This window comes from Lepus europaeus, chromosome 8 (assembly GCF_033115175.1).
Source record: "Lepus europaeus isolate LE1 chromosome 8, mLepTim1.pri, whole genome shotgun sequence".
Lineage (NCBI taxonomy): Eukaryota > Metazoa > Chordata > Mammalia > Lagomorpha > Leporidae > Lepus > Lepus europaeus.
Genome location: NC_084834.1, coordinates 109,156,295 through 109,162,942, shown reverse-complemented (window position 1 = coordinate 109,162,942; position 6,648 = coordinate 109,156,295). Strand labels below are relative to the sequence as shown.

Sequence of the window (6,648 nt, the reverse complement as noted above, 5' to 3'; positions counted from 1 at the left end):
CTGGAGTGAGAAAAGGTATCAGAGGGGCTGGCGCTGTGGCTCACTTGGTTAATCCTCTGCCTGTGGCGCTGCCATCCCATATGGACATCAGGTTCTAGTCTCAGCTGATCCTCTTCCAGTCCAGCTCTCTGCTGTGGCCCGGGAAGGCAGTGGAGGATGGCCCAAGTGCTTGGGACCCTGTAACCACATGGGAGACCAGGAGGAAGCACCTGGCTCCTGGCTTCAAATCGGTGCAGTGCTGGCCGTAGTGGCCATTTGGGGAGTGAACCAACGGAAGGAAGATCTTTCTCTCTGTCTTTCTCTCTCATTAACTCTGTCAAAAAAAAAAAAAAAAGGTGTCAGAGTAGAGTTCTTACTATATTGGAAAGGGATATGTAACATGAGAGAGAAATAAGCCTTGATTGTTTGTAATCCAGAGAGATTTTTGAGTGGTTATGGCAGCATGACCTCGTATATCGTAGGAAAGGTATGTGACTGTTTCACTCCTGGGATATGTGAAACATAATTTTCTGACACTTGATAATTTGGAGTGACATAAAATCTAGATTAAAACCATTTTCCTTTTCAGAAATATGAAGACTTTGCTCTAGTACCCTCCAGCATTCCTGGTTGCTGATAAAGACTGATGGCACTATAATTCCTATTTCTTTGCAGATAATAATTTTTCTCTTTCAAATGTTTCGGAATCTTCATCAATCCTCATTTGATATTTTGCAGAATTTGAGTATTTTATTCATCTAGCTTGGCTCTGGGCATTTCTGTTTGGAGGTCACATTTGTGTGTGTACTCTGGAAAACTTCATTGCATCATTTTGCTAAATGATTTTCTCTTTACCTTTTCCATGCTTTCTTTGTGTCCAGTTTATTTTCTTTGGGCCACAAGGTTAACATGCTGTACATTTTGCTTCTCTGTCATCTAATTTTCTGTCATCTTTATCTCTTGTTTCTACATTCTGAGATATTTCCTTGACTTTTAATATGCCTTTTAATGTGTATTTTAATTTTATTAACTATAGTTCTGACTTTCAAAAACGTATCTTTTAGCCTATTTGCCCTAAGAAAACAAGAACAGAAGAGCTTACATGCTATTATTTGTATCTGGAACTGATCTAGGAAGGAGCGTGGGATGAGGAAAGTGACACAGAAATGGGGAAAGGCAGTTCCACCATGCATTACTGTGCTGGTCACTGTTGTGCATAACTGTGGATAGTGGTGCTGCTGGGGCCGTCTGGAGTGGGATGTAGAATGCTCGTCAGATTAGCTCACCTGAAAATGGTAGAGGAGAGTGTGTTGTTGGCTTTTTTCTCCTGTGGCTTCAGATTTGCATCATTTGGTGCTAACTCCACACCAACTGGATGTGCATATGGGTGAGTCAGTACTTGGACAGCTTCTCGCAGATGTCTCGCAGGAACAGAAAACCAAGGGCACAATGCAACACATGCAGTGCAGCCGAAAAGTATTGCTGTGAGGTGGGACAAAGCAAGTGATCCGTACAGTTCACCTGTTGCGTTGCTCTTGTTCTGTTTTGTGCTCTCTAAAGTCGAGTCTCAGAGTTTTCAATACAGTGGCCAAACTGGGCCTTTACAAAGGAGTCCCTACTGCTACCAGTGATCCTCAAGGTGTAGTTAGCATTTCTCTTCCTCCATCTCTTCCATTAAAAATTCTGTATTGTCCTCACTTTAGGCTAGTAATTTGGCTGTTCTAGATTGCTGGTCTGGTGGGAGACATGGGCCTTCCTCCCCAAGCTGCCTTTTCCTACTTTGGTCACGGTTGCTGCAAGTACACTCCTTGAGTTATCACCAGGTGCTGAGTTACCACCATGTAACTGTGATGGTAGCCTCTTTCTGGTAATCAGTAGTACTCACTAATATTGTAACTTTTTAGTCTGCTGGCTCACTGATACGAGGAATCCTAAATGACTCTTACAGAGGGAATGTGTCCTCTCACAATATAACGTGAAATTCCAACTCCCAATATGATAGATTTAGGAAGTAGGGTTTGGGGAGATAATTAGGTGCTGAGGGAAGACCCCTTGTAAATGAGATTAGTTGTCATAAAATGGCCCCCAAGGAGATCTGTGACCCTCCCTCTACTATGCACAGATTCAAATACAAGGGAGTCTGCAAGCTGTAAGTGGGTTTTCACCAGAACCTTCCGTGCTGGGACTCTGATCTCATGCCCAGCCTCTGGCCCCGTGAAAAACAGATATTTTCTTGACGTGCCACTCGTCCATGGTGCTTTGATACTATTGCCAAACTAAGATGACTACTGTGGTTCCTATAGCTTTAAGTTCAGTTGAAACCTTTCTGTGACCCCTCGTAAAAATATCTCTGCTACTCTACACCCCGAATCAGAACCCAGGGGAGTCTTGGGGTTCAAGAATTTTAGGCTTGCCGTTCATCCAAGGTCTCAACACCCCATCATTTTCTTCTCCAGGCCCTAACTTTGGCACAGGAGGCTTATTGAGGCTAGGAATTAAGTCCTTTTGTACCTCTGGCACCTTTACAATTAAATTCTGTATTTGGTTATGCTCTCTTTAAACACTTCAAAGGAAAACACTGAGTTTTGCAGAATTTTTCATTCTTGTTTATGGAGCCTGTCATTGTATTTATTTTATTTTAATATAAAGAGAACACATTTAATATAGTTCATAGTTGCAATTATTTTATTTTATTTTATTCTTTTTTATTTGACAGAGAGACAGAGAGAAAGGTCTTCCTTCGTTGGTTCATCCCCCTAATGGCCGCTACGTCCAGAGCTGCGTCGATCTGAAGCCAGGAGCCAGGTGCTTCTTTCTGGTCTCCCATGCTGGTGCAGGGCCCAAGCACTTGGGCCATCCTCCACTGCCTTCCTGGGCCACAACAGAGAGCTGGACTGGAAGAGGAGCAACCGGGACTAGAACCTGGTGCCCATATGGGATGCCGGCGCTGCAGGCGGAGGATTAACCAAGTGAGCCGTGGCACTCGGCCCCCATTGTTGCAATTCTTATACTTCCCTTCCTCCTTCCCTCTCTCTCTTCCTTTTTTAAATTTTTAAAAAGATTTATTTATTTGAAAACCAGAGAGAGAGAGAGGGAGAGACAGAGATATTCAACCCACGGATTCACTCCCCAGATGATCACAACTGCCAGGGCTGGACCAGGCCGAAGCCAGGAGCTTCTTCCAGGTCTCCCACATGGGTAGCAGGGCCCCCAGTACTTGAACCACCCTTAGCTGCTTTTCCCTTAGCTGCATTAGTAGGGAGCTGGATCAGAAGTGGAGCAGTCAGGACTAAAACTGGTGCCAATGGGATGCCAGCATTGCAGGCAGAAGCTTAACCTGCTGTGTTGCAATACTGACCCCCTTATTTATTTATTTATTTATTTATTTATTTATTTCAAAGATAGAATGACGGAGAGCAAGAGGTAGAGGCAGAAACAGAGTTTTCTGTCTGCTGGTTCTCTCCCCAAATGGCCGCAATGACCTGGCTGAGCCAGGCCATAGCCAGGAGCCCAGAGCCTCCTCTGCATATCCCACATGGGTACAGGAGCCCAAGCACTTGGGTCATCACCTGCTGCTGTCCCAGGCACATTAGCAGGGAGCTGCTTGGGAAGTGGAGCACTCAGGTTTCAAACTGGAGGCTTAACTTGCTATGCCACAATGCCAGCTCTCTTTTTCATTTTTTTTTTTAATTGTTTATTTGAAAGAGTTACAGAGAAGCAGAGGCAAAGAGAGAGGGAGATCGAGATCTTTCATCCATTGGTTCACTCCCCAATGGCTCCAATAGCCAGAGCTGAGCCAATCTGAAGCCAGAAGCCAGGAGCCAGGAGCTTCTTCAGGATCTCACACATTGGTATAGAGGCCCAAGCACTTGCACCATCCTCTGCTGCTTTCCCAGGCCATAACAGAGAGCTGGATCAGAAGTGGAGCAGCCGGCACTGCAGGCAGCAGCTTTACCTGCTATGGCACAGCACTGGCCCCTGTTTTTAATTTTTGAGATAACATTTTCATTATAAGGGCTTTGTATTAACAGTTTACATTATAGTCAAAGGCTTAATGCTCTACTAAATAAAGAGTTCAGCAAGTAAACTGTGAAAAACATACTTAAGCAGGAATATACACAAGTACTATAAACAAAAAGCCATCAGTTTTACTCATAATTAAATTTTAGAAATAATCAAGATCATTAAAATTATAGTAGTATATCATTCTTAACCATTTGTGTTTGACAAAAATATAAAACAATGTGACAAAACTATTTGCAGAAATATTGATCATTTAAAAAAAAAAACATATTTAGGGACGTTCGCAGTAGCATAGTAGGTTAAGCCTCCGCCTGCAGTTAGTGTCGACATCCCCTGTGAGTACCTGTTGGTTTCCTGTTTGCTCCTCTTCCTATCCAGCTCTCTGGTATGACCTGGAAAAGCAGTGGAGGATGGCCCACGTACTTGGGCCCCTGCACTCACATGGAATACCTAGAAGAAGCTCCTGGCTCCTGGCTTTGGATTGGTCCAGCTCCAGCCTTTGCAGCCATTTAGGGAGTGAACCAGCATATGGAAGACCTTTCTCTCTCTAACTCTACCCTTCAAATAAACAAATGAAAATCTTTAAAAAAATATTTATTTGAAAGTGGGAGAAAGAGAAAGATATCTCCCATCTTCTGGTTCATACCCCAGATGCCCACAATAGCCAGGGATAGAACTCAATCCAGGTTTCCCATGTGAGTTTTAGGAACCCAAGTGTTGAGCCATCACCTGCTGCCTCCCAGTTGTACGTTGGCAGGAAGCTGGAATCGGGAACTGAGCAGCCACACAAACCCAGGCATCCCATTATGGGGTACCTTAACCACTGTGCCAAAATAACTGTCATTTTCTTTTAACCAGGCTTCTAGAACTACTTTTAAAAAGTTACTTCATGGGGCCAACACTGTGGCGCAGCAGGTTAACGTCCTGGCCTGAAGCGCCGGCATCCCATATAGGCGCCGTTTCTAGTCCCGGCTGCTCCACTTCCGAACCAACTCTCTGCTATGGCCTGGGATAGCAGTAGCAGACGGCCCAAGTCCTTGGGCCCCTGCACACACGTGGGAGACCCAGAAGAAGCTCCTTGCTCCTGGCTTCAGATCGGCACAGCTCCGGCTGCTGCGGCCATCTGGGGAGTGAACCAGTGGATGGAAGACCTCTCTCTGTGTCTCTACCTCTCTTTGTAACTCTTTCAAGTAAATAAAATAAATCTTTTTTTTTTTTTTAAAGTTACTTCAAGGGGCCAGCATTGTGGCATAGCAGGTAAAGCTGCCACCTGCTTTGCAGGCATCCTACAAGGGTGCTGGTTAACGTCCCCACTGCTCCACTTCCACTGCAGCTCCCCACTAATGACCTGTGAAAGGCAGCAGAGGCTCTTTTGGGACCCTGTTGCCCAGGTGGGAGACCAGGATTAAGCTCCTGGCTTTGGCTGGCCCAGCCCTGGCTGTTGAGGCCATCTGAGGAGTGAACTACTGTTTGGAAGATTCTGCCTTCCAGCCTCCCTTTCGCTCGCTCTCTGTAACTCTGACTTTTAAAATACATAAGTAAATCTTTAGAATTTATTAAAAAGTCACTTCACTTTCTAAGTGTGTAAGCAACGTTTTCCCCATCCTGTCCGTAAGCAGATGCTTGACCTTCTCCAAGTGTTTCTTTCCTATTCCCCTCTCCCCTGTATGAATCATAAATTGTGACCTTCCCGGATGCTAGCACTTAGCACCTCTCACTGCCATAGCAATGAGCTGGTTATTTCCAGTTATCACTGAGTTGTGCGAGTTTCCAAGTCTCCTCTTTCCCATCTGCTTTTTAGAACCATTTGTGAGCTCGATGAGCTGGGGGCACAGCTGCGGCACAGCACCGATGCAGGGTCCCGTCCATTGTCTCCCCCTCCCAGCTCTTTCCTTGGCTCCCTGCTCCTTCCCTTGCCCGCCCTGCACCACCAGCTCCGGAGAGCTTCCTGGAGCTCCCCTGGAGCCTCAGGTGGTGAATACTTGCTCTGGTGGGAAGTATAAGAGTTAAAAAGCCTCCCAAGTTCAAGGTCACCTAAATCATGATGATCATGTCACTGGTTCTGTGAAAAGTGAAAGGAAAAATCCTTTGGAAGCTGAGTCAGGTGAAGAAGAGGACTTTTTTCTAGGGGACCATCTGGACCAAGATTTGGACCAAGAAATGATAAAATTAAGCATGTTCAGAATCAGATGGATGAAGTTACTGATGTCATGCAAGAAAATATTACACAGGTAATTGAAAGAGGGGAGAGGCTAGATGAACTACAGGACAAATCAGGAAGCTTATCAGATAGTGCAACTGCTTTTAGCAACAGATCCAAACAACTTCAAGGCAAATGTGGCAGTGTGGGTGCAAAATAAAAGGCATCATGGCTTTGGTTGCTGTTATCCTTTTGCTAGTGATTATCATTCTTATAGTTGTGAAACACCATATTTGATTTGATGACAGAAATCTTCATTAAACAAGATCTGGGACAATAACAACAATAAAAGATTGCTGCATAATTTAGATGAAGCCTATGTATATAACTTTCAAAACTTCTTTTTCAAGAAATTAAGGGGCAAGTATCACTTCAAGTTGGAGCATTGAGAATGTCCAATTACCTTCTTCCCTTCTAACAAAATGTGCTTTTAATAATTATGTTTA

The 6,648-nt window shown here is 44.5% G+C and overlaps 1 pseudogene; it reads left to right on the top strand.

The window, feature by feature from the left end:
- Positions 1-442: 442 nt before the first annotated feature.
- Positions 443-6,439, top strand: LOC133765353 (vesicle-associated membrane protein 4-like; annotated as a pseudogene).
- The last annotated feature ends 209 nt before the right edge of the window (positions 6,440-6,648 follow it).